Below are 5,078 nucleotides of genomic sequence, written 5' to 3' on the forward strand. Positions count from 1 at the left end.
AGGGGAGAGAGAGAGAGGTGGGGGTTGTGAGGAGGGGAGAGAGAGAGAGGTGGGGGTTGTGAGGAGGGGAGAGAGAGAGAGGTGGGGGCTGTGAGGAGGGGAGAGAGAGAGAGAGGTGGGGGTTGTGAGGAGGGGAGAGAGAGAGGTGGGGGTTGTGAGGAGGGGAGAGAGAGGTGGGGGTTGTGAGGAGGGGAGAGAGAGAGAGGTGGGGGTTGTGAGGAGGGGAGAGAGAGAGAGGTGGGGGTTGTGAGGAGGGGAGAGAGAGAGAGGTGGGGGTTGTGAGGAGGGTGGGGAAGGAGTGGAGTGGAGTGGAGTGAAGAGGGGGGGGGGGGGGGGGGGGCGAGAGGGGGGAGTTTTCTTGCCCATCCTCATCACAACACTAGTATCACAAAAATACATTTAAAAAAAAAAGCCAACCAATAAACCTAATTTTAAAAAAGGAATTATAAATCAAACACATTTAGAAAGTGTTTTTTGTGTGTGTGTGTTTGTTTTTTAAATACTCATTCAAAATAGACGATAAACCATTTGCATAAAAGGGTTAAAATATATGAGTTAGTCATCCGTCCGTATAATAGTTACTGCATTATCAATACAAAACAGCACCAGTTAAGCAATTCAAAAACACCATATAAAACATGCGAGAAGTGTACTCAATGGAAACTCCATTGAAAATAAAACAACAGCACCCAACCAGTATAGATAGCACTGGAATTAATGAAATGCCCAAAGTGTTATCTGAAGAGAAAATATAATTAAGCGTCAACGTTTACAATTACAAAAAGCAAATTAATTTAAAAGAAAACAGTATAAACCAACACCTACGTAGCAGGCTGCCGGCACACCGATGTAAACAACCAAGCCCCGTTGTTTTAAACACAAAAAAAGTATTTTTAAGCAAAACATTTTAGGAATGAATGAACTTTTAACAATTCGTAGAAGTTTTAAAACCTTGCTAATTCCAATCAAAACGGGCTTTTATATACCTGACAATGCAAACCTGGTTTTAAAACTCGACCGACGCTGTTAATAACACAATGGGGTCGGACCCAAGCCTGTGTAACACTGACAGACATAATGCGACCCGGGTCCGAATAAACAGCGTCTCACAAAACACAGGCTCTTCAAATCAGCGCATCTGCAGAGGCGATCAGTTATTGCATTAATGCATCCGAAGCAGCCGGGCCGCCCACATCACGGTTTAAACATTTTACAAATGAAACACGTTACTCTGTGTTGTTACCTTATCAAGGGTCTAGCCGACTTCCGGAAGCCACTTTAAATGAAAAAAAAAAAACAAAAAAAACACAGACACAGGAAAAGGAGGGGTGGGCAGCGGCGTGCTGCGGTATTTGCTGTCCGATTGAGACACGCGTTCTGAATTGTGGTTCTTGTCGCCACATTACGTTTATGTGTGCTTTAAATTATATATATATATATATATATATATATATATATATATATATATATATATATATATATATATAGTTGTAGTCAAAAATTTACACACCCCAATGGAAATTTAGGATTTCTAGAAATTTCTCGAAAAAAACAAAGAATTATTGGAAAAATCTTTTGTAGCAAAAGTTTTGCTTTTGTGGATGAGGGAGAAAAAAAAAGTTTCAAGAAATAGATGTCTACAATGTTTATTTCAGCAATTTTTTTTTTTTGCAAAACTCCAAAAATGCTAATTCAAAAGTATCATAATCTGAGAAGAAAATGAAATTAATAGCTAGTTGAGTCACCTTTAGCAATAATAACCTCTTTTAAATGATTAGGAGATTTGTCAATGAGGTTTTGGTGTGATTCTTAAGTGATTTTTGACCATTCTTCAACGCAAAATTGTTCCAGTTCATTCAGATTCCGAGGACTTCTCTTGTGCACAGCCTTCTTCAACTCATACCAAAGATTCTCAATCGGATTTAGAGCGGGACTTTGACTCGTCCATTCCAGAACCCTGATTTTATTCTTCTTTATCCATTCTGAAGTAGATTCTGATGTGTGCTTTGGATCGTTGTTGTGTTGGAGCGTCCAGTTGGGCTTTAAACCAAGTTTTGTAGTGGAGCGTTTCAGATGATTGGCCAATATCTTTTGGTATGCTATGAAATCCATTTTACCATGCATTGGAACTAAATTTCCTGTGCCATCAGAGGAAAAACAGCCCCATAGAAGGATATTATCATCTCCATGCTTGACAGTAGGTATGGTGTTCTTTTCTATGTAAGCCTCACCAGACTTTCTCCAAATGTAACGACTATCAGCGTGACCAGATAACTCGATTTTTGTGTCATCACTCCACAAAACCTTTGACCAGAACTCATATCCATCATTCAAATGTCATTTTGCAAATTTTAAGCAATTGTCCTTGTGACGTTTTCTTAAGAGTGGCTTTTTCCTTGGCCTGCAACCATTGAGACCTTCACCATGCAATACTCCACCTATGGTTGAAATGAAAACCCCAGTCCAACCTGCAGCCAATTCACTTTGAATATTTGTGGTAGTCAATCTCGGATTGTTATTAACCTTCCTCACAATCCTTCTACTTGTTCTTGGTGAAAGAACCTTCTTTCTTCCAGACCGAGGGTCACTGACAGTACCACGAGTCTTGTACTTCTTTAGAATAGAAACAATATTTGAAATTCAGATACTCAAATGCTTGGAAATCTTGTTTCCTTCTCCAGCTTTATGACAAAAAATAATTTTCTGCCTAAGGTCTTCAGATAGCTCTTTACTTTTTCCCATATTGACTTACTGGTAATGATCCTATGCCTGGCCCTTTTATACTTTCTAAGAATGTTCACCTACAATCCAGCATTTTCTAGACTTTATCAGAATTGGGTTCTGCTATCATATTGAAATTTCTAGAACCTTGTAGACAATACTATCATAGCATCAAAGGGTAATGCTGAAATAAACATTGTAGACATCTATTTCTTGTAAGTTATTTTCCTCATCCACAAAAGATTTTACCTAAAATTCTTTATTTTCGAGAAGTTTCTGGAAATTATAAATTTTCATTGTGGTATGTAACGTTTTGACTACAACTCTCTCTCTATATATATAGACCACACTTATTTCTGTTTATTTCAGATTGTGCTTCTCTAAAGGAGATTAATAATTCCATTAATAAACCAGATATATTAATACAAATAAGCAAGTCATTTTTGGGCTGTAGAGTATCTTTAATTTGATGAATGGCTTCCCAAGGTAATATGGATACAAACATGACAACTCCATACAGCTTCAATTCAGAGGCTATACAAAGAAGAGATATTAACCAGTAAAATACAAAACCTGTTTAGACTTGATCCATCTTCTTAAACACAGGCTGAACAGAGAAAATATAGAACCTTTGTGAATTATTAAAACTCTCAGTTTTACGGTATAGGCAACAATTCAACATTTAAGTCTGAATTACTTCAAAACCTAACATATTTATATGTTCCTCATTGTCATCTAACAGAATGAAACCTTGAAAATCAAATGCATTTCTCAAGAAAATAAAATACTCAATGCTTGTAAAAACACAAAATCTGATTCATCTTATAGGGAGGCATGGTAAAATACACTTAACTAAAGCCCCATTCATAAACATAATTCATTATTATTATTTTTAGCATAAGAACTATGGACAGTGAGAGGTGAGCTTCATCTTTATGATCCAAGCAGTTACTCTGTGGTTTTCACATGCCTTCACTGTGCTTTACTAGACTGGACCATGAGATAACCATGGTGTACTATAGGAAACGTTTCTTAGAAACAGCTGAGCTCAGTTAAGGTATGCTAAAACAATAAGGAAACCAGGGCAAATATAAAGTAAAAGTGTGAAAATACCATGATCAATTCACCATGGTAAATCTTCATAAGGGTAAATTTATGTTTTTTGTATAATCTCTTGATCCAGATTACGTTTTGAAAAACCAGCCCCTGGCTATTGAAGTCCCTCCTATAACCTTCTAAATCATGTCCTAAGGCTGCAGTGTTGTATGAGACACAAGCCCAATCATAGATACTCATCTAATCTGAGCTAACAACCTGATGAATAATACAACCTGTTTTATGTTTTAAAACAGCTGAAGTTTGCAACATCTTACCTGACAAAACTGAGGCTGAGATCAAGGGTTTCATGCTCCAGAAAGTGTCAATTGCAGCCAAAATCCTCAGCCGCCAGCAGTGTCAACCAAGCCAATATTCTGACAACTAAGGATTAGTTGATATGAGTACATTATTACTATTATTAATTTCTTAGCAGACGCCCTTATCCAGGGCGACTTACAATTGTTACAAGATATCACATTATTTTTTACATACAATGACCCATTTATACAGTTGGGTTTTTACTGGAGCAATCTAGGTAAAGTACCTTGCTCAAGGGTACAGCAGCAGTGTCCCCCACCTGGGATTGAACCCACGACCCTCCGGTCAAGAGTCCAGAGCCCCAACCACTACTCCACACTGCTGCAGTGCATAGTATTTGCTAAATAAAGTTTAAACAGGGATGTTACAATTCCATTTGAGCTGTTTTAAGTTTTAAGTTTAAAAGTAATTTACTATTCTATTTTGTGCTGTTGTTTTTGTTACAGTTACTGTGCATGTGATCACTACAAACAAGGTCACTGAACTTTTGACTTTTGAAAAATGATAACACTATACCCTTCCCCATTGGCATAATGGTATAATGATAATTGTAGATTCAGTATGATAGAATTTATTGTATCAAATATGATAGCATAGAACCATTCAGTTTATCTCTGGACATGCATGCAAATATATTTTGTTACTGCTATAATAATAAGCAGTCCTTGCTCCAGTACTGCATTATAGTACTGCACCACTACTGTAATACAGATTATGCACCATGCAATGATGAGGTACTACAGTAAAAGACTCAACCAGTACAAAAGTAAACAACAAGGCTACACTGTATCATAGTACAAAACAACATCGCTACGATGGTATAATACCACAGTACAAAGATCCACCAGCACCATGGTACAGCACCACAGTACAAAGATCCACCAGTACCATGGTACAGCACCACAGGACAATACAGCATCAGCACCATGGTACAGCACCAC

At 37.6% G+C, this 5,078-nt stretch overlaps 1 protein-coding gene across 4 annotated transcripts in view; it reads right to left on the bottom strand.

Annotated features, from left to right (window-relative positions):
* Positions 1 to 1,388, bottom strand: part of LOC117966723 (zinc finger protein 768-like) — a 12,815-nt gene extending 11,427 nt beyond the window's left edge. The window contains exon 1 of one of the 4 annotated variants that reach the window (XM_059018536.1): positions 987 to 1,236. The gene's annotated coding sequence lies outside the window, so the exon portion shown is untranslated. The other 3 variants (XM_059018532.1, XM_059018535.1, XM_059018533.1) reach the window with 3 other exon arrangements.
* Positions 1,389 to 5,078: the final 3,690 nt, after the last annotated feature.

The sequence above is a fragment of the Acipenser ruthenus genome, chromosome 60 (genome assembly GCF_902713425.1).
Source record: "Acipenser ruthenus chromosome 60, fAciRut3.2 maternal haplotype, whole genome shotgun sequence".
In the NCBI taxonomy this organism is placed as follows: Eukaryota; Metazoa; Chordata; class Actinopteri; order Acipenseriformes; family Acipenseridae; genus Acipenser; species Acipenser ruthenus.